Below are 23,878 nucleotides of genomic sequence, written 5' to 3'. Positions count from 1 at the left end.
CATAGACAGTCATAAAACAGCTGCAAAAAGCCCCTTGATAATGGGGTCTGCAGAGCATTGATTAGTAGGGTTCTTATAGAAGATAAAGCCATTCAGTATTAAAATTATAGACTGGGTCACCTCCTATAATTACCCATTACCCAGAGGTATAGCAGACAATACTGTGCCATCATCATTGTTGAAATAAGGTTCATCTGTCAATTTCTGTATATGGATCTGAGAGTGAAAGAAAAGGCCCAGTGCAAAATGTCTTGGATGGCCCCATACTAATCCTGCAGATGACCCAGGAAACAAGAGATAGTTTATTTAATTGGGTATATTCCCTCACCCCAATGTATTCGTTATTTTGGAAAGCACTAATAATCCAATAGACAGGAAAGTGCACTTTATAAGTCTTACACCTATATCTTAAACCTACAATCAGCTGCCCAATGTAAGGATCCTTTCGTTTATTTAAATGGTCTCAATCCTTTTATCTATGTATGCATACCTTAGATCTGCAATTAAAAAGTTAGTTTTAGAAGAAAAACTGTCATCTCTAATTAGAATTTGATTGCTGTGAATTATAAATAATCTGGTCTCATAGCTGCAGTCTCTTCCTTCAGGGGAAAACTACTTTGGTAGATATTGAATATTCCTGTATTGATTGCTCATTTGCTGGGATGCAACATTTGAGGCCTCTTTGAAAGCTTTGCACATAATGAGTACATTCCTACTTAACTCCTACAGTTCCCTAAATTCCATAAAAGCAGATCATGTGCAGATATCACCATCATTCTTTCTCTAATGAAAGCCAAACATTGCAATAGAAACTCAGCAGGCTTCCAGGAGGGTGTACCAAAGACATTTATGTTGCTTGAGAAGAATTAATGGGCAGATAATTAATCTGGGTTGACGGCACACAGACTTAAGAATCTACAAGTCAATCTTCAGAGATCCTAGCATTTTTCTACCATTAACATTACTATTTACAGTAATTCCAGCTGGTGCAAATGGCACCCCAGAGCGGTGGAGAGGATGGAACTTATAAGTCTGTTGCAACAGAAACAACAAAAGTCTGTTTAGATCTTATGAATTGTACTTTATTAAGCACTTTCAGGTATTGTAAACATTTTGCATATGATCTGATCAACTTCAGATTTCTGAAAAGGCTATTCTGCTCTTTTAGAGTGAGTTAGCTAAGACACGCTAGTAATCAGCTGCCCTTAACTGATTTCAGAAATGTAAGACGGCCTACTGAGTACTTGGATGGAAGATCAGGAGGAAATCTCAGGAGTACAACCTAGAAAAGAAAGTAAAAAAAAAATGTAAAAAGGGCAGTGACAAAGCAATTTTCTGCTGTTGTTAAGAAAGCTATGTTAACATATCCTCAAAGTCTACAGAGGTCACTCTTCGCCTTATTTCTATCATAGAACTGAGCTGTAAATGGTGTGTAGTATATAGAGCTCCCCAATAGCTTTTTTCAATCTCTTCCATACATTAGGTTTGAGGTGCTCCACCTTCCAATGGTATGAGTGCATGTAATTGTGACTGACCCTCCTTACCTCTCCCACCCAATATTCTCATGCCAATGAACCTCTGAGCCAATTTACTTTAGACTTAGTTGTGGCGTGGGAGGAATCCTGCAAGACATTAATGCTAAAGATAAGGGGAAAGTGGGAAAATTAGGATCTTATCCTGCCTCCTTGCTTCACATTCCTTCTTCCCCTGAAAGTTAAGGGTTAGGTCATGCCTTGTTACTACAGTATGTCACCATATTTTTTTTTAATTTAGCAGAGGGGCCATTTTGCAGTTTCCCCTCAAGAGGATTGTTTTTTTCTTTCTCAGTAACAGTGAGCACAGTGAGATGGCAGCGACTGATAACTATGACTTTGCTGTCTACTGGCAAGTGCCTAGGAAATACCAACATTATAAGGAAGGCAGCAGTGACGCACTCATGTGGAGGCACAATGTTTAGACATTTATGGCACCTGGAGTCTTTATAGCCAGGTATTTCTTGAACAAGGCCAAACTAATATACAATATAACATAAGAATGTGCTATTTTGAAATATTGAAATAATCCTGCACACTTTGCATCTATTTTTTATTTATTTATCAAATTTATACCACTCATCTCTCACAAAGCAACTCTGAGCACTATAAGCTAAAAACAACAATAAAACATTTTACAAAATCAGATTAAAATAATAAAACATAAAAAGAAGATAACATAAATAAAACATAAATAAAAACAAGGTAATATGAGAGGAATACTTCAAGATGCAACCAATACAAAAGCTTGCTGTTACCAGGGGATTCCCCAGGCCTATGAGCAAAACATACTTTAAGGGATTTCCAGAAGGCTACAAGTAAATCTCATCAATATGGAATCCTTTAACACAGCAGTCCACAACCTTTTTGACTCCGCCAGACCCACAGTGGCAATGGCGGCAACAGCGGGGGACAGGATGGTTTCATGAGTGTACCCACCGCTTGCACAAATGGAACTTCACACTCTTGCCTGCTTCTTGCATGGTCCAGTTTTCAGCGGTCTGTGGACCAGGGTTGGGAACTTCTGCCTTAACAGGTGGGATACCCAAAGGGCTTCATTCCTACCAGACTCACTAGAACAGGCAGATGTAATCAGGGAAAGACAATTTTTCAGATAACCTGGCCCATGTTGAATGGGACCTGAAAGCAAACTGGTAGTTAATGCAGCTCATGGATCAGAGGTATAATAACAATAGAGACAGGATAAAACAACAATAGGGATAGGATAAAATTATTCATTTAAAGATATATAGTTTGGTAGTAAACAATGAGAGATAAGGCACAGCACTAAACTACAGCTGGTGACAAGACAGAGTTATATTTTTATATGTATTTATTTATTTTGCTGAAACTGTACAATACAAAAATGAAGAAGATGCAAAATTATAAAGAAAAAGGTAATGACATGTAAGACCTATATTCATGAGCATGTGTATACATATAACTTTTTGGCATATGCATTTCAATAAGTGATAACAACATTTATTTATTATCATCCATAGCTAATTTATATAGATAAGCACTTTGTATGTTGTTATTAACATTAGCAATGTGGGCCACTGAATAGTTGGGGCTATACAATAAGACTTTCCTTATAGGAAGCTGACAGGGGAACATTAGAAATGATGTTAACATGACTGTAGCCGACTATGGCAATGCAGCAGCACCGAAGTGGCCACAATTTTGCCAAATTTGAATTGAATGTGAGTCATAGTCTCAGATTTTGTGTGCATTCTGTGAGTTAGCCTATGTGAGAAATGTTGATGAAAACATTGTTGCCCTATGATACCCTGTTACACCCAATTGAAGGTTACAATCAAATTGACATGAGAGTTTTTGTATTATACTTATAAATAAGATTAACATGGCAAAATAGTATTCCCAAGTTCATACCATTATGTGTGGGACAATAACTCATGGACCTTGCAGCAGATTGAAGATTCCTGTAGTGGGTCCCATACAAGAATGTTGTTCAAACTGTTCTGTCTGTTCTAAGCTAAGATGGACTCTTCTAATAAAACATGTGCATTTCATTAAGTTTACACAAGGCTGGGCCCAAGTCTTCTTCTCCTCACCAATCTTTTAATAAGAACTTTATTTAGGATGAGTCATAGTGGAAGCACATAATGAGATATGCTGCCTCCCAAATGAATCACTGCCTCTTGGTATTTGGTTGCAGTTATATGATTTCCCCCCTTCTCTATTAGGACGATCTGTCAACAGCTTTGAAAACAGCTTATTTGTCTTCATTAGAGCTCCAGTGATATGACATTCCAAAGTTAGGAGGGAAGGAGGAAGCCAGTTGGCTAGGATGATCTGGAGCAGACAACATTGCTGCTAACAGAAGGTTCTGTAGATGCAAGGAAGAGTGCTGTATGGACCAGCCAACAAGGTTATGTGTGTCTCAATGACCTCTCTATTCACCAAGTAATCAATGACCTTTCATTCTGTCATCTCTCACCCTCTAATTATCACCTGATCCAGGTTCTAAAATGTAATGTTTATATTTCCAAAGGAGACTTGGACTGTATTATCCAATTGTGCTTCTTGAAGGAAATGCCATAAATGGAACTACTTCCAAACAAGTACACAAACTTAAGCTTTAAAATGAGCAGGTGTTTAATCTACATACACAGAGGATCTGGAACGTCTCAAAGAGTGGGTCTTGGTGCTCTCTGAGTTGGTTGTTTTCTTATAGACATTTCATTATCCAAACTAGATAACATCATCACTGCTAGTAAGGAGTGAGGTTAGCTCTCTTATATTCTAGTGGCTTGCCCTGTCAGTGTTGGTGGGATGATCTTGTGTTAAGAACTCTATTTAGGTGACTACAAACACACTGCAGCAATCCTGAATATCGAGAAAAGGAAACAGCATCTACAAAACATCTTCTGGCAAAATGGACATCAAACTTCATCAAAAAGCGCTTGATCACTCAACCCAACACTAGTCATAAAAAGGGTGACATTGCCATACATAAAAACATATCAGAAACCACCAACAGTCCATTACAACCACATGGAATCAACATAGCACACAAAACTACTAAAGCCCTCCACAACATCCTAAGTAACCCAAAGCACTCAGCAGTCCTGGAAGAAAAAAAACAGGAGTTATCTACAGCATACAATATAAAGACTGCAATAACATGCAGAAGACTAGCAGTAGGCATCCATGAACACCAACCAGCAGTCAGAAGACACGATGAAAACTCTTTAATTTCACAACATATTGATAGATTTAACCCTAGTTTCAACTGAAAAACCAATCCAAGTCCAAAAACACTAGAGAACTTATAGAAGCCTGGCACTCTGATAAACTCGCCATCAATAGACATATAAACAACATCTACATACTGTGTGCAAACGAGACAATCAACAAGTCAAAAAGATAACAAAAGACCAAAATATCTCTCCACAATAAACACCCAGATAAGCATAGATTAACACCAAGATTAACACCAGACCAACAATCAAGAAGTAAATAATCCCTCAATGGCCAAACAAGCAGTAAACAGCCCAACCATAGAACCCCCAAGATCTCTCCCACCAAAGTTGGCAGGGCAACTGAATATAAACTAAAAGCAAACCTCATTCGTTGTTAGCACTGTTGATGTTACCTAGTTAGGGTAATGAAACTTCTGCAAGAAAACAACCAAACTCAGAGAACATCAAAAACCTCTCAAGGCCACAATATCACTCCTGAAGTTTATTTTGTTGCGTTAAAACATGCAAAAGTGCAAGCAGACCCTGCCATAGCATGGGATAATGCTAGGAAGAAGAAAATATACAACACTGCAGACTGTTTGTGGTAAAACATCCACCTTAAAACGGGGAGTAAAAGAGAAAAGACAAGTGGTGGTGGTGGTGAAAAAGAAATGTAGCACTTTATAGACTCACACAATCTTCTTGGACTACTCCGTTAGCAGAATTTTCAGCCAGGATGACCTTTTGTGTTTTGTTAATGTTGGCTGGGAATTTGTCCAATACATCTGGAAGGCGCCAGTTTGCTGAGGATGGCTTGAGAGGCTGACCTGCTGATCTACATTTGCTTCCTTTTCTATAGCCAGCTTCACTGATTGCATATTTTGCAGCCAGAATGTAATGTCCAGGATTATTTAGAAGACAATGTCATAATTTCAATGTGGTTTACTCCCTAATAAGTAAGCATATCATTACAGCACATGAAGGTGCCAAAAGATTCCAAACATGGGTTAGGATTACATAAAGAAAGCCTTTCTGTTGCATGTTGCTGCATTGAGAATGACAGTGTACCAGTAAATCAGTAAGGCCGCAACCTCTAACATATGTTAAGAAGTGTCTCAGTGAGTCTTTGTTCCAGATGAAAAACCACAAACAAGTTGGGTTCCAATTCTCTGAATTCCCAGTCAACTCAACTCTTCTAGAAAGCACCTGATTTTATTTTATTTTATTTTTTGGGGGGTGGGGGGTGGGGGAATCTGATAAGTTTTCCTTATTCCCTTTTCATCCTAGTAAAGTCACTTTCAATCTTTTTCTCCTTTTTTCATTTTGAGACATGCCTTGTTTAGTAGTGGAAATTATTTCTGCCTTGAGTCTAAGCCTACACTTGACGTCAGACCAGAGGCAAACAGCAGCTTCTCCATTAGCACCTGTACTGAGTTCCCCTCTCTCCATTTGTGCCTACCAAGTATCTCAAAAGTGTTTGTGAAATCCATTTTCCCTCTGGAGAACAGGGGTCGTACATTTGGCAGCCTGGGCAAGCTAAGCAAAAATCCTTTTACAGGTAGTCCTTATGACCACAATTAAGCCCAACATTTCTGTGATATTTGTTAAATGGATTTTGCCCCATTTTATGACCTTTCTTGCTACAGTTGTTAATTGAACTGCAGTTAATTTAGTAACACAGTTGTGGAATGAATCTGGATTCTCCATTGATTTTGCTCATCAAAAGGTGAGTACATAACTTTAAGATACAGCAGCAATCATAAATATGAACCAGTTGCCAAGCATCTGAATTTTGATCACATGATCATGGGGATACTACAAAGATTGTAAGTGTAAAAAGTGTCACAAGTCATTTTTTTCAGTGCTGTTGTAACTTTGAATGGTCACTAAATGAACAATTGTTAGGCGAGGACTATCTGTATTTCACGGGGAGAGGGAAGGTGAGGGGTGTACTGGAAATTCCTCACATTATTAACCTAACTGACACTGTGTCCTTCCAGGTGAAACTGAAAAATACAACAGCAAGGTTGGAAGAAGTGAAATAAAATCAAAAGGAAAGGAAATACTGTCTGCCTTCCATTAACCACTCTAAAAATTGCTTTTTAAATGTGGCTGAAGTTCTGTCAGTCGATTGACTTTTCTACTCTCTCTTTTCTCCTTCAGAGTTGGGAACTAAAACTTAAGGAAATAAGGTTCACAGGCCAGGAAGTGGACAGATACATCCAAAAGAAACCTTGAATCAGTGCACATTGATTTAAGACATAAACAGCAGGAGTTGCGGGTGAAGAGGGAGGGTTACATGAATAGACTAAAGATGCCTTTCCTGGCAACTTCCAGATGTTTTGGACTGGAAATCCCATAACTCCTCTCCCAGTGCTAGGGAGTTTGAGGGCTAGTAATCCAACTCATCTGCGATACAGATTGGAAAACCTTGAGATCTGCTGAAGAGAGAATTGTCGGCAAAAGAAACAAAGCCAAGACATTCCTAGCCAGTTCTTTAGAGTAACCTGATAAAAGAAGCTTTGGAATTATGGCCTAATTTTGGCCCCATAGGGAAAATATATTATTTATTGCTTGCCCTGTTTTTTTTTTCTATAAGTGTTATAGATGTACAAAACAAAACAAATCCCAATGAATGCTGGATTTTATTTCCCTCTGGATTAGTTTATGGCATATACCAAGGTTGCTCCTCCCTTAAATCAGCCTTGGCTCCTGGTGAGATCTGTGTACCTTTCTGGCAGCAATAAGGAAATGGCTTGGTGGAGAAGGACGGGTTGTGGTGACTATAGATGCTGCTGAATGAAATGGCAACTGCGGAATCAAATTATGGACACTATTCCAGGCTATTGGTGAGTTAGTGCAATGAACTATACAGTAGAGATAACTGAAATCCAAAGAGTTCTAGAAGGGAAGCAGGAAGATTAGAAACAGATAGCCATTTACACCTAAGGGCTGCTGGGATTTATTGTAGGGGAAAGTTATAAACCTCAACTGGGAAAGAGTCTCTAGTGGCTGTAAGGCTTAAGGTTAGTGTTAGGGTACTTGAAAAGTACATATATGCTGTCTTGACACCTCTTGTCTAAATTAAATGGCTCCATTTCTCAGTTTTCCAGCCATTGCTGGACCTGCACCTGTTCAAAATTTTTCTCCAAATGGTTTTTAAAATGCTATGTTTCTAGCGTTTTTCTACAATGATACTGTACAGCACTCCAGGTGAGGTCTGACCAATGCAGAATAAAGCAGAAAGTTGCCTTAATTTGGAAATTACGTTTTCTTTTAGGCAACTAAAAATGCAAATACCATTTTAAATCAGGTAATACTTCTGGCTGGCCCTTATTTAACATTCAATAAACCTATAGGTATATTTCACATGTTTGTCTTATAAGACAGTCATATTCTTCTTTCTATGTCGACGTATATTTGCATTTATTTTTAACTAGTTCGATACCCATGCTTCACTACAAAACTATGTGGTCAGGCTTAATTTTGGGGGAGGAAAATAAGGGACGGGGGAATTCTGCCTACCAGCATTCATCAGTATTATCTGGCTAGCATCCTGTCAGTGTGTGAGAGAGTTGAGGGCTGTTTGGAAACTGAAGCAGCATTTGCTGTGTGAGTAAGGAGCAGGCAGCAAGGAGACTGGGTGTGGCTTAACTCAACTGTTCTGTACTAAAGCTGCTTAGTGCTGTGAAACTAAAACTGAAACTCCTTTCCTCTGCTTTTGTTTTGCATTTGGAACATATTTCTTTTCAGGTGGGGAGGGGAAGTAGAACTCCTTAGCATCAGAGCATGTTAATAATAATATAGGAAATACTAATGCTCTGATGCTCATTTCAAAAAAATCCTTTTGTAGTGAGCACCTAGAAGCCAAGAACATACGTGCCAAATTTCAAGTTTGTAGGCATTACGGTTCTGGAGATTTTGTGATGATGCATGAGTGGTATTTTCCTCTTAATATAACACCCCACATATTGGATAAGAGTGTAGCCCACAGCACACACAGAATTTATGTTACAGAAAGATTCTTTTAACTGTTAAAAGGACCAGGTACAAGATTTCCAATCTGAGAAAATAAATCTAAATATCTTATGGATTCAGCAAAATATATGCCATGGGATGTAAGAAAGGCTCAGATATCCACTGACTTTAGAGGTTTCCAAATAATCTAGAATGATAGATTTAAATGTTGGGTTTCAAAAGATCAACCATTTATGAAACAGCATAAACTGTAAGAGTGGAGATGTTAGCAGGAAACCTGAGGCTGTTTTGTTTCTATTTGATTTCACACAATAAACTTCAAGAGACATTTTGGAGCCAAATCCCAAAATTGCCAGAATTAATATGCCATATCTCCCTACATCTATTTTTGTTGTTTTTGTTGTTGTTGAATTGTTATTCCATCATTTGATAGATTCAAATGATCTATTTCCTAAGGCCAGTACAATCTCTAATCAGTTCACTGAAGTTACTTCAGACATGAAAGGACTCAGTGTGTTTGCTCTTGTGAATGGTTTTAAATCCTGAGATTTAGTTAGCTGGAGTGAACTTCACCGGGAACTCTTTTTAACCAGCTTTGAATCAGGAATGTTTGTTTCACAAATTTCCACTAACTTTGAATTCTCACTTTTTGGTCAGAAAACCATTCAAGAGTTTAAAGAATGATTCGTAATATATATATTTTGCAGCTGTATATTCTTAAACTTAGGGGTGGGATTCAAATTTCTTAACAGGTTCTGTGGGCATGGCATAATTTGTGGGTGTGGCTTGGTGGTCATGTGGCTGGCTGGGCATGGCTTACTGGCTGGCCATGGCTTGGTGGTCATGTGATTGGTAGGGCGTGGCTTCTATGTAAATATTATAAATATTTAAGTAAATATTGATTTTTTTTATTAAAAAAGAACAACTTTTACCCAAAATCAGGCAAAGCTGGCAGGCAGATTGAATTGCTCACAGAATCACAGATTCACTCAGAGAACTATCTTTCTGCAGTCTGCTATCTGAGTCTGTTACATAAAATTTGCTTGCATGCAAACTCATAAAATTTACTCGCAACACACCATGTATGTAAATATTGAATTTGTTATTTTAAAAAGAGCAACTTTTACCCAAAATCAGGCAAAGCAGGCAGGTAGATTAAGTTGCTCATAGAATAACAGAGATCTGCCTGTCTGCAATCTGCTACCTGAATCTGCACTGAAAAATAGACGCTTCAGTCCTAAGGAAGGTTCAGCTCTGCTTTTAGATTAGCCAGAAAGTAAGAAATCCAATGATTTCTGCTTTCTAGCTAATCTAAATCTCCTGGCATAGCAGAACAGCTGATGTTCGGGGAGGGGGAGGAAAAATAGCAACTTACCCAACGCAGGCAAGTTTGATGGCACGCATGCCAGATAAGGTGTGAATGGGTGGGGCAGGGTGGGGCCAGTCAATGGCGTGATTTGCTGATTCTCTGAACTGCACAGAATCGTAACAGCCAGTTCTATAGAACCGGTCCGACCAGGTAGAATCCCACCCCTGCTTAAACTCATTTCCTCACATACTTTATTTGAATTAGGGCTTTGATTTGTAATCTGTTTTGATTGGTAGACCAAATACCTCAGGAAGGTATAGAAATAGCCAAAAAAAAACCATGCTATGACATATACAAAGTAATTTATTTACCAGTTATAATCTGGTGAATACAGAGAAAGTATACTGTCTATTAGGTAAGTTGAGGTCACTAATTTTATCCTAGTTTCAATAAAGAAAGGATAGAAAAAGTTGGTTGAAAAACTGTGGTAAATTCTTCTGGGGTAAATTCTTCGGAAATTCTAACTCTTGCAGCTGTTATGTAATTTTTAGTTGATTTTAAAAAATATTGCTTTACCTCAGATGATGGTGGATTGCTAAGGGATGAGGGGCTGTTGTAACCAACACAGTTGTGGAAATAAATTTAAGAGATTACTAAATAGAAAATCAGTGTGATAGTCAGTTACAATAATGGCCCCAGTGACCACAACTAAAAATCATTCTGGAAAAATTTGCTAAGCAACAATCTCAGAGGGTGATGATAAAGGGGTGAATGGAAGAGAGGGAAGGAAATTTGAAACTCAGAACCCTTGGTGGAGTTTGCCAAAAGTAATTTCTTCTGATCCCTATAGGAGAAACTCCAGTCTGAAGCAAACACAGCAAATGCAACAGTGCACTGGTCTCAAATCAGGCCACAGAAAGGTATGGGCTATGGATCTCATACGGCTTCCTGTTTATTGAAGAAAAAAATATTTTGGAAATTAAGCTGTCAGGCTTTCTGGCTCTGACAAAAATAAGAAAACTTTTGGCTTTCTAAAAGAGTATATTAAACTATTCATATATTTAGGGAGGGGGTAGATTTGGATTTTCTTCTTTAGACACCAAGACTGAATTTTTTTATTTGATTATTTCTATAGCCACCATTTGAAGAGAAGGGTCAACCTATTTTCCAAAGCACCAAAAGACAAACTATCAAGGGGAGAAGCAACCTACAGATGAAGAGAAACTTCCTAACAGTGAAGACAATTAACCAATGGACCAGCTTGCCTTCAGAAGTTGTGAGTGCTTCATCACTGGAAACTTTTAAGAAAAGACTAGGTAGACATGTGTCCAAAATAGTATAGGATCTCTCTCTTGAGCAGGAATTGGACCTCCAAGGTCACTTCCAGCTCTGTAATTCTGTATAGTGACCCTGGACTGCAAAATATAGCATAAAACATATAAAAACAATTAAACAGTAGAATATATATAGATGTGTGTGTGTGTGTGTGTGTGTGTGTGTGTGTTGTGATTGGAAGGATCGGTCCTGTTGGGAGTTTTGACTCTGATGCCTGTTAGATCGTAGATTGACGTCAGAACCAGGAAACGTTAATCTGAAGGGCAAGCCAGTTAATTAGCACGTTGCCTTAATGGGTATAAAAGGACACAGCTGAGCTGTTGCATTTCGCCAGAAACCAAATGACTATTTTGAATGAGGACGTTATTGCAAAGAGCTCTCTGTTTGTTTGATTTTCGAAGGGGAGTCCTAACAGTTTCTGTCAGCAGTTATCTTGTTACTTCCTTCAGTTTGATTTGATTGTGAAATGGCTGCTTTCTGTTTGTTCGTTTGAATTTCCAAGAGGAGACATAACATTATTGTTTCTGGCCCAAACAAACCATCTTTAAAGCAAGATGGATTCAAATCAACTGCAGCGTTTGGTAGAGCAGCAACAACAACAAATTAATCAGCTACTGCAAAGCAATGTGACGCTTCAGAATCAGGTAACACAATTGCTGAATTATGTTTCCAGCTTACCAAGCCCTGCTGCTGTTCCCCCTGCCCCTCCTGTGAGGAAAAGCCCAGTATCCATGCCGGAGAAATTTTCAGGACAAATGGACGTTTCCAGCATTTCTGGGGCAGTGTCAATTATTTATGTCCTTGAGGCCTGAAAACTTTCCAAATGATCGGGCTAAGACAGGATTTATTCTTAGCCTTTTATCTGGGCAGGCTGCTAATTGGGCTACTCCCTTGTTAGTTCAAGATAGCCCATTGTTGAATGATTTCCAGGGTTTTCTTCAACAAATGAGAGTGATGTTTGAGGACCCAATTAAGATACAAACTGTGGAAAGACGGTTATGGGACATTAATCAGGGGAAACGTTCCCTGCAGGAATACGTTGCAGAATTTCGTTTGCTGTGTTTGGACTCTAACTGGAACGAACCGGCTCATATGGCTGCATTCCAGGAAGGCTTGTCTGATGCCATCAAAGATGAGCTGGTCCATGCAGAGAGGGCTTTAACTTTGGATGCATTGATAGTTCAGTGCTTACGAATTGAAGCTCGTTTACAACAGCGCGGAAGCAGACGGCCTGTTGTGGAACCACCTTCTCTTTTTCGTTCACAAGCTACAGTTAAGACGGAGGAGCCGATGGAGTTGGGAGCACTCCGCCCTCGCTTAACGGCGCGAGAACGTTCAAGAAGGTTTCAGGAAGGCTTGTGCCTTTATTGCGGGGGTCTGGAACATTTTGTTAATTCCTGCAAACGGAGAGGGACCCGCAGACCCGTACCTGAAACCACTCTTGGCTCGTCAGGAAAACAGGGTAGACCTGACCTCAAGGAAACCCTAGGTCGGACACATTTCACATCCTCACCTCAAATTGCTGAAGTAAATCCTGGCCCTCCTCGGCATTTACTTTTGGACACTCGAATTTTTCTACAGTCACAGAAGGAGGAAATTCCCGCTGTTGCGTTGGTGGACTCAGGGGCTACAACCAGCTTTATGGACCGAGCTTTTGCTACGCACTATGGGATCCCATTGGTTGCTGTACATCCACCCATTAAGGTGGAAACCGTGGATGGGCGTGAGCTCAAGTCTGGGCCCATTCGTTTCGCCACCCAGCCAGTGCGTATGATCATTGGGGATCATGAGGAGGCAATAAGTTTTTATATCACCTCGAACCTTCATCTCCCTTTGGTGCTCGGAATGTCCTGGTTGCGTTTGCACAATCTGTTGGTGGCTTGGTCGCAGAACAGTATTTCTTTTCCAAGTCTCCAATGTGTAGACCACCTGAGACAATTGGAACGAGCGACGCCTCCATTGGCTGTGGGAGACAGAGTGGGGTTGTCAACGAAACATCGTCAAGTTAATCATCAGACTCGGGGGAAGGGCCCTGAGGTGGGGGATAGTGTTGTGATTGGAAGGATCGGTCCTGTTGGGAGTTTTGACTCTGATGACTGTTAGATCGTAGATTGACGTCAGAACCAGGAAACGTTAATCTGAAGGGCAAGCCAGTTAATTAGCACGTTGCCTTAATGGGTATAAAAGGACACAGCTGAGCTGTTGCATTTCGCCAGAAACCAAATGACTATTTTGAATGAGGACGTTATTGCAAAGAGCTCTCTGTTTGTTTGATTTTCGAAGGGGAGTCCTAACAGTTTCTGTCAGCAGTTATCTTGTTACTTCCTTCAGTTTGATTTGATTGTGAAATGGCTGCTTTCTGTTTGTTCGTTTGAATTTCCAAGAGGAGACATAACATACATATACATATACATATATATATATATATATACATATATATATATATATATATATATATATATATATATGGATCTTTGGTTGTTCGGGTTTTCTCCCGCGTAAGATTCGAAGTATCTAGGCAACGTTTCGATGTAGTCTCATTCTCAGAAGCCCAGAGCCGAAGACAGAAGCCTGAAGATGATGAATGAGACTTCATCGAAACGCGTTGCCTAGATACTTCGAATCTTACGCGTGAGAAAACCCAACAACCAAAGATCCACATACAAATACCCCAAGAACCTCAGAATATATATATATATATATATATATATATATATATATATATATATATATATATATATATATATATATGTGTTTCTCATAAAATAAGGCCGGGTCTTATATTTTTTTAAGCCCCATAAAAACGGCTAGGCCGTCTTTTCAGGAGTGACTTAATTCCCCCCTTGCATCCTCATCTAGAGCGCCTGTGGGCAGCCTCGCCACCAGCTGCTCCTAACGGGTGATCATGGCGAAGCGCAGAGAGCTCCCTACTCCCACCAAACACCTTTGCTGCAGACCCAAGACCTTTGGCACCCGCCGCTGTTGCTTCCCCTTCTGCCCATTCCGCCGCCATGTATGGAGCTGCCGCTTCCGTGTTTGGAGTGCCGCTGCCATTTGGAGTGCTGCCGCCATTTGGAGCACCGCTGTCATGTTTGGAGCTGCCACTTCCACGTTTGGATCTGCTGCCTTGTTTGGAGTGGCGGCAGCGCTCCAAATGGTGGTGGTGCTCCAATCAGCGGTAGTGCTCAGCAGTTCCAAACACGGCGGCAGCTCCAAATGTGGACATGGCAACTCCAAACAGCAGCAGTGCTCTAAACAGCGGCAGCGCTCCAAACGTGGAAGCGGCAGCTCCAAACGCAGCGGCAGCTCCCAATGCAGAAGTGGCAGCTCCAAACGGCAGTGGTACTCCAAACAGCAGTGGTGCTCTAAACATGGAAGTGGCAGCTCCAAAAGCGGCGGCGGCTTGGGCAGAAGGGAAATCAACAGCGGCGGGCACTGAAGGTCTTGGGTCTGCCGCAAAGGTGCTTGGCAGGAGTAGTGAACTCTCTACGCTCTGCCATGATCGCCCATTAGGAGCAGCTGGTGGCAAGGAATTGCTGCCCCCAGGGCGCTCCTAACGGCAAGTCCCCCTGCCCTTTCCCCCATTTTGCATGTTTTAAAATAGGCCTAAATTTTGGGGGAGGGGCTTAATTTCATTTTATGCCTAGAAAACATGCTGGGTCTTCCTATTGGGGGAGGTCGTATTGTTGGAGAAACACGGTGTGTGTGTGTGTATATGTATATATGTATATATGTATGTGGATCTTTGGTTGTTCGGGTTTTCTCCCGTGTAAGATTCAAAGTATCTAGGCAATAATCATAATAATCAATAATCATAATAATCAATAATCAAACATCACTCTGAAAAGCAAGAGCCGAAGACAGAGGCCTGATGATGATGAATGAGACTTCATCGAAACGTTGCCTAGATACTTTGAATCTTACGCGGGAGAAAACCCGAACAACCAAAGATCCACATACAAATACCCGTGAGAACCTCAGAAAACAAGTATATATGTATGTGTGTGTGTGTGTGTATATATATATATATATATATATATATATATATATATATATATATAGTGTGTGTGTGTGTGTATATATATACACACACACACATATACACATATATACATACACACACACACATATATATAAGTTGTTGCTAATACAAAGTTAATACAGCCAAGAAATGGGGTCCTTTACTCACTTGGGGCCCAGGCCTGGCACACAACCAATACTGAAATATTAATGTTAGGTGAGAAAGATTTGACAATAACTAAAAAGGTACAGTTACTCCTTGATTTACAATCATTTGTTTAGTGACTATTTGAAGTTACAACAGCACTGAAAAAAGTAACTTATGACTGGTCCTTGATTTACAACAATTGCAGTATCCCCAGTCATGTAGTCAAAATCTGAGCACTTGACAACAGGCATGTATAGTATTTACAGTGGTTGCAGAGCCCCAGGGTGACAGAATTGCCATTTGTCCCAGCCAGCTTCCAACAAGCAAATTCAATGGGATTCGCTTAATGAACATATGATTCACTAAACAACTGTGGTGATTTGCTTAACAAACCAAATAAAAGGTTGTAAAATCAGGTGTAACACTCACTTAACAACTGTCTTGTTCAGCAACAGAAATTGTTCCCAATTATAGTTATAAGTTGAGGACTATCAGTAAACCGCATCCCGTTTTTTAATAGCACTAAAAACTGTTGAAACTTAACTGTCATTACCCCTCACCGCTGAGCACACTGTTCAGGACTGCTGCAATATACCTACAGCTGGACGGCTGCAGGTCTCCCTGCTCACTCTCCAGTGAGGCTTCAATTCCATTTGCTCTTATTGGACACAATAAGATTTAAACAGTAAGATTTAAACAAATGGGCCAATTAGGAATATTTAGGATACAGGGAAATATTCAGCAATGGATTCTCTTGCTCAACCATCATACACCCCATGATTCTATGTGTCTGGAAGTGTTCTGTTTGCGATTGCGGTTGTGTAGCCCCTTCTTTCAGGTGTAAATGGAGAGAAACCAGAAGAGATACCTTCCTTTCCTTTTCCCTTCTGCAGCGAGTTCCTTCTTTGCCTGGCCCTGTTTCACAAGCCACCTAAGAGGCTGAAGTGGCATAGGGTTAGGGTTAGGTTATCTCACTAAAGCCCTCAACCTTTTTAAAATATTTTTTTCTCCACACATGGTAGGAAAATAAAATGTTCATTATTATATTTCCTATCCCAACTTGGAATCAGATGAATTCTTTAGTAATATAGTAATCCTATTAATTTTTTTTCCAAAGAATATGTGCCAGAATATTTTTTTTAATAAACTCGTACTTATAAAGTTGTAAGGCTTTCCTTCCAAATTAATTTAGTTCAGAGGTAATAAAAGCGAGGCCTGCTGTGTGAACCTTGATTTATACTGGAATGGCCAATTTTTGATCAATAAATCCTCGAAGGTTTGTAAAGTGATTCAGATATCAACTGCATTTCAATCCGTTGAACTCCTAAATCTGTGAGGTATTTCTGAGTGTTTATGACTTAAGTATATCACCCTGTCTCTGATAAATTGACTTTCAGGTGTTTCTGGGATCTTCTTCCAATTCAATTTGTTTAATATTTCTACTTTGCCCCATATTACGTATCAAAATTAGGTTTTAAATCAAAGGAATGGCAGGTGAAGGATGGTGTTGCTTTGTGGCTCTTCAGGGAATCCCCTCCCTCAATCCTAACAGAAGTGTTTTAAGATATTTGCTTTCTTATTGTAAATATCTTACAGAAATCCACTTAAAACTATCAGATTATTTCAGCAGATGGAGATTATTTGGAAATTTTGGGAAAAGGCAAGAGATTTATTTCTATAATTCTCTTTCACAGAACATTAAAAGAAACCTTCCAACAGGACCATCTTTATTCTCCGTTGATCAATTTGGATGGGTAAATCTAATTCATGATTTAAATGATCTCTAAACAAACAGATAAATTTATATAGTAAAACAACAGCCAACAACTTGAGAAAAGGAAAACTCCACCAATAGCTGACTGGAAGTTCAAAAACTGCACTACAAAATACTTTGCTTAAAAGGTAACTGAAAACCAACCCTTTTATCTAGAAATAAAGACATTTTATACAGACTATGGCCACCTTATGATAACATCACGCACAACTATTTACACACTAAGCTTGTAACTGCACCCTTTCCCCTTCATTTGGAATTAAACCCCACTGCACTGATACTGAGTCAGCCTGTATAGGGTTGATTCTGCACATAGATTTCTGAATTGTTGATGAAATTTTTCACATATAGCGCCCTCATACATATCCAGAACTCCTAAGTCTGTGAGGCATTTCTAATACAGCTGAAACACTTTTTAAAAAGTGCATGACTTGCAGTACCTTTAATTTTAGTATGGCCTTTGCATAAGCCAAAGCTTCTTTCTCATCTACCCAAATGTTGCATGCAGCCGAAGAGTCCCAAACGCCACCAAGTAGAAAAGCCGTAGTCAACTATCTCTTTAATGGGAGGGGGTATTTCTGAAATGCCTGGGATTTCCAGCTCCCATAATCCCCAACCAGGACTGTGTCAAACCATTTCAAAGACACTGCTGGACCAAAAATGAAAGTTGGGGAAGGGCAAAATGACCATCTCCTTTGCCCCCGGCGGGCTCTTCAGAAATTCGTGTGCTCTACGGAAGAAGCAAAACTTACCCGTTTTTCCGCCTCGGTTGCAGAGCGGGAGCTTCTTTACAACTATCTGCCGACGGGTCCTTTGGACAAACGTCCCGCTTTCCGGCCGGTGGGTTCCTTCAACTGAACTGGTCGAAGGAAACCATGATAATTGCCAGACGGCTAAGGAGGATTGAGAAAATCCCTTTTCTTGCAAACAAGGCGAGAGGATTAGCAAACTATTTCTGGAAGATGCTTTTAACAGCGCGGAAAGCAGATTCCAAGCCCGAATTGAATGACTCAGACACCCTTTAAACCGCCCTCTTGGACTATAAATATCGGCAGAGCTAAAAAAGTTGGGGGATTTCAAGGCTTTGGGATGAGCTTCTGAAGTCCTTTTAGTGCCGTAGCCATTTATTCTTCTTTCGGAGAGAAAGAACCGGCTCCCAACTAGTCGCCCAACGTCCTTCCTAAGCTCCGTCGGTGGGAAGGTGCCTCTGGTCTCAGGGCACTCAGACCCTGTGACTAGGGGCGACAAGGCCGACAGCACGGCCTCTCTCCTGTGCCCCGGAGCTCCCTTACTCCGAAATCAGCCTGAACGATTTCACAAGTGGGCCGTTGGCGATGGGACAGTGTCATTCGTGGACACGTTTCTTTCTGAAGGGAACTTCTAAGGCTTTGCTCAGCGGGGTCTTGTGGCCTGCCATCCGAGTTCCTCGGGAATACATCCCCCCTGGAGGAACTTATTGAGGCGACTCCTCCTGTAATTCTTCATCTGCTGAGCTAGCAGTCCCCTCACGCTGAAAAGTTCTCCCTCTCAAAAAGTGGATTTGAAAGGTATCAGTGCGTTTGCCTGAAAGGGGGGGCGGGAGGAAGGAAGGAAGGAAGGAAGGGCCTCGTTGAAGACGCGAGGCCTGGCCAAAGGCCTACTCAAAAGAAGAATCGGGCAAGGAAAACTAAAAAGTACAGGGGGAGGTGAAAAGAAGAAGAAACGTTCCCGCGAGTTGCCAGCACTTTGTTCCAACAGGCAACCGACCCCCTCAGCACTCCATTTAGGACGGGGCACAGAAACCTAAAGTGGTGAATTTTTTCTGGAAGGTGATCTCCCAAACGCGACTCTGCGAAGGCGAGCCGAGAGAGGAAAACTCCGCACTGAGGATTGGGGGGTGGTGAGGAAGGCTCCACTTTGTTTACGGCTCTGGTCCCCTCCGCCGCCGTCGCGGAGCCCGTCCACTCCGGCTTCCAGCGACTTGACGAGAACGAGACTTTACGCTGTGCAGAGCCCCGCACCCCCCCTGTTGGCTGACACGCCGGCCGGAGCCACGTGGGAGGTCCTGCCCGGCTAATGCAGTCGCAACTAACTGCTCCCAACAGGAGACTCGGTGAACTAGCCCAGGGTCACAATTAAAATCAAGCACTCTTGAAAAGAGGGGGGGGGGGTGAGAGTCAAAGGCGGTGAGTGGTCTGGAAAGAAAATGCTCTTGTTGATCAGAGGCCCGGAAAAGCCAGAGCCCACCCAATTCCCAGACGCCAGGGATTCAGGCGTGCTTGTGGATCGGTGCTTGCTGGTGTGACCTTGTGGTGGTAAGCCTTCTTTGCCTGCTCTTTACAAGTAGCACGTTCTAGCATCGGAAAGGGCTATTCTTAACTTGGGCTCAAGCTACGCTGGTTCTGCAGGTCTGTCTCTAGCCTAAAACCACGACCGGAAGGAGCTGTCGGCAGAGGGGCCTGAAATCCCTCTAAAATTTGGAGTTTGATACAAGAATTGGTGAAACAATTTCACAAAAGGGAGGGCAAGCCCCTTGGACTGCCCTCCAACCCTGCTCTCTGCTGCAGCTATTAAGTGGGGGCAGCTAAAACTAGCAGCATCTTGGGAGTTTTCTCATGGGGAAACAACCTGTTTCCACAGCTCCTCATTTTGCTACCGCTTTTGAAGCTACACGTGAAATCCGTGCAATTGGCTGAGAACAAAGGCTTGGCTTCTAACCTCTTTTGCTTGTGCCTATAGACGGCAGAACCCAGTTTGAAGCAGGCTGCAACAGCCAGGTCCCATGCAACTCGCTGGCATTTCCTGGATTGCAGTAGAGATGCAGAGAATACGCCTTTCCTTCTATAAGGATTCCAGGGCTCCTGCATACTTCATTCTGAAATAAATCTTGTGTTCTCTAAGGTGTTTAACTACCTGTTTGAAATGTGTTACTTTGCAATTCACCCAACAGAACACTGAACACTGTCAAGGACTAGGTAGACTTTCTTATTGATTGCCTTTATGAAGTATTTGTAGGTCAATAATAGGGCTTGAATTTAAGCACCAATATCACCAAAATGGACATGCTTAATTATGGTTAGAATGCAAACAAGCTATTCAGAAGAAAGAGGAGAAAGCATCATTTGTATTGGTCCTTGGCTCTCCTTCTAGATGAATGATGCTAGAAAAAGGCAGTTACACTAGAGGAATGTGATATCTTTGAAAGGATTCCACCAAAAACTTGAGCAAATTTTATTAAGATTACAATTAACAATACAAATTGTTTCAGCAGATTGTTCCAGTTGTTCCTGTCATTAATCATTCTCAGTGCTGTTGATGATGCATCTTTCCATCTGGATCTAGTCAGTTTGGATAATTTCTCCTTGGAAGAAGGCTATATAATTTTGGGCCCAGTTTTCAGGTATGCAAATCATAGAACTGACTGGGCAGCAACAGCATTCTGACAGGCAGGCATAGCCAAACCAAGTCAGGTCAAATATCTAGATCAGCCTTTCTATAAGGTGATGATCTCCAGGTGCCTTGGATTGCAGTGCCCATTATCCCCTGTAACATGGGGATGAAGATGGTGTTGACAATAAAATGAAATGATAGGGCCTATAGGCACTGAAAGGCACTAGTTTGGTTTGGGGAACTGGTTGTAGGGGGTTTATTGTAAAAAAAAAAAATCATTTCATTTATTTTTACTCATTCATATTTCCTAGATTTATATGATCATCTCAATCAAATTACTCTGTGTGTTTACAACATTTTTAGTAATGCTTAAAAACATTAACATTTAAAAATAAACAGCAATTAATTAGGCAGGAATATATCTGGAGCTTGTGGAGCTGCCTAGCTTTCCAAAATGAAAGGCATCAAAGAAAGGAAGGTGGTCGATGTGATGGAAATAGAAAATGGAAATGCTTGTTTTTTACATGGCAACTATTGTACTTGCTGCACTAGAAGAAGAAACAAAAGGGAGATGCAAAATCAATATTGCATGTCTGTATGTCTTGGATCCTTTATTCTAAGTACGAATAGGAATATAAGGTACTTTATTGTACACACATGTACACACAATCAGCAAATAATAGATTAAGTTTGGATAAAAGTATAAAATATCACATTGCATTCCTACATGAACACAAGTAGCTCAGTGGACTCCAATTAGATTTTGAGAGGAAAAATGCTTTTTGTGATTATGATTCAAAAGTAAATGTAAGTTTTTACTTGAAATGAATTGCATCACATTTATCGAGGGCGTTAAAAGAGCTCGATTGCATGATATACAAACATTCCAAAAAGAAATATACAGAATTGGTGTGCAATATCCATAGACAGATTCTAAAACAGGTTCCTTGGAAAATTAGTCTCTTCATGAAGCTACAGCCTTTCAGAAAAATAGCCTAATGATTGCTCTTATGAATAGATGTTTGCAAATGATAAAACAACAAACTAGACAGGAACTTTCTATTTTTAAGAGACAATTTTGGGGGAGGAGGGAACAGATGGAAAGGGGTCATCCAACACATTTCAATTATTATGTTTCTTTTGGTGCTTTTGAATCAGTGTAGCTATAAATCTTAAATTTTACAGCACCGCATGAAAGGAAATATCCCAAGTTCTTCCAAATCTTAATTGAGCCCAATTCACTTAAGAATGTCAACTCCAAAAAATTCTTTTTCAATCAGAAATTTAATTCCAATAAATATCTGCAATCAAACCCCACCCTAGTTCAGTTTTGTGACTTTCTGTCCTTTGGGCCTGCATTTTATGAAGTTCTTGAAATAACAGCTATTATGGACCCAGGTCATAAAACAAATCTGTGGATAAACTTATAGTGAAAATGTCTAGAACCACAGTACCAGGGATTGAAGGAGAATGCTGTGGGCAGCATGGAGACCACACCCTTTTGTGTAAAGTTAGAATAAGTTGGACTTTGCTGAAGTCTAGAGCTGAAACAGAGGATTGGACGGGACTGCTGATCTGCACCCAAGGATTCTGATTTAATTAGCCAATTGTGGTAAAACTCATCCAACGCTAAATCTAATATAGTGTGCAGCTCGATCTTTGATGGTGGTGGGGCATCAACTGATCAAAACCCCACCCTGCTATCTCTTCTCCAAACCTCAGTTTCGGGGTTGGGTGGGGGTGCCCTAGGCCAGAGGACCGCGCTACCCTTTTCTCGGTGTAGCGGGGCTAGAAGAGGCTGAACCTGGAACTCAACCTTCACTGGGACTTGGCGTTTTTTCTCCTCTTCCCTTCGGAGCCGATGGGCCAAGAAATCTCCTCGGCCTCCTTTCCTTTCTGCCCAATCCTCCAGGCCCGAGCCCTTTCAACCTTCCCATTCGGGATTCGGGGCTGCAGCGGATAGCGGTGGGTGGGAGCCAGAGAGGAGGCTCTGCAGTACCCAAGAAAAGCGCCCTCGTCTGCGTCCGGTTACCTACCGTCTCGTCCCATTTCTTCCCGCCGATCAACTGAGGAAAGGAGGTGGAACCGCCGAGATGGACCGAGAGATACTGGCGGGCTGCTCACTGGACGCTCCTTGGCTTCCCCTTCCCCATTCCGGGGGTCTCCAAGTGAGTCCGCTATAGAATCTGTGGCAGGTTGGATGTTCCTTCCCCCCCCCCGGTTTGTTCGCTGTTGTTTTGGAAAGAGGCCGCTGCTGAAGAAAGGAGGGAGGAAGGCGGCGGAAGGGCGCGAGGTTTCGCTGGAGAAACTCAATCCGCCCCACAGTAGCTCCCGTCTCTGGGACCCATCAACGCTGACAGCCGCCGCCTGACCCGCCGCGCGCGCCTGCGCACACCCTCCGGGAGGTCGCGCTTCCACCTAAGGAGTCTTCCACTTTCCTTCGCGGAGGTGGGAAGAGGCTGCTCGGCAACCGAGACCCCCCCACCCCCCCCAGTTCCAGAACTCGAGCGGCTTCAAGGAATAAACGCTGAACCCGCAGGAAAACAGGCCTCCCCAGCAGAGCCGCCCCTCCAAGAAGCTCGGCTTGAAACTCAGCGTTGTTTTTTCCCCCTCCAAGGGGGCTCCCTTCCTCTAAGCCAGAGTTCTCTAAACTTGGGCACTTTTAAGACTTGTGGACTTCAACTCCCAGAATTCTCCAGCCAGTAACCATGGGGATGCTGCAATGGTTGTTAAGTGTGGAAAAAAAGGTCATAAGTCACCTTTTTTCAGTGCCGTTGTAACTTTGAATGATCACTAAGTGAACCATTGACTGTTGCTGAGGACTACCTGTATGCCAGTATACATCCTTCCCACTTCATCCTAACTTGCTCTTCTGAATTCATAACCCAATACGGTTTATTTCGGAGTACAAATCTTTGGTTCTTTCTGAAATACTCTACCCATACTCAGAGATAGTCTGACTGACAGGTGACAAGCCTAAGAAATCTTTTGAGACCCCAAGTTTTAATCAGACAATTAAAGAACTCCTGTCCTGCCCCATTATTGCAAGCTAACTCATTGCTCACTGCCGGGAGTTGGATGTTGATTAGTGCAAGGTTGATGCAGCCTTCCATCCTTCCGAGGTCCAGGTTGGTAAAATGAGGACCCACATTATTGGGGGCAATGTGCTGATTCTGTAAACTGTTTAGAGAGTAAAGCACTATGAAG

The 23,878-nt window shown here is 41.4% G+C and overlaps 1 long non-coding RNA gene across 1 annotated transcript; it reads right to left on the bottom strand.

The window, feature by feature from the left end:
- Positions 1-972: 972 nt before the first annotated feature.
- Positions 973-23,011, bottom strand: LOC148125460 (uncharacterized). Its single transcript, XR_015744215.1, has 3 exons — positions 22,708-23,011; positions 2,503-2,672; positions 973-1,282 (listed from the first exon to the last, which is right to left on the bottom strand). It is a non-coding gene; the product is annotated as an uncharacterized LOC148125460 (long non-coding RNA).
- Positions 23,012-23,878: the final 867 nt, after the last annotated feature.

The sequence above is a fragment of the Pseudonaja textilis genome, chromosome 6 (assembly GCF_049901715.1).
Source record: "Pseudonaja textilis isolate UNSWEBS1 chromosome 6, rPseTex1.2, whole genome shotgun sequence".
Lineage (NCBI taxonomy): Eukaryota > Metazoa > Chordata > Lepidosauria > Squamata > Elapidae > Pseudonaja > Pseudonaja textilis.
The sequence above is the reverse complement of the archived record's forward strand: the minus strand, read 5'-3'. Positions and strand labels throughout refer to the sequence as shown.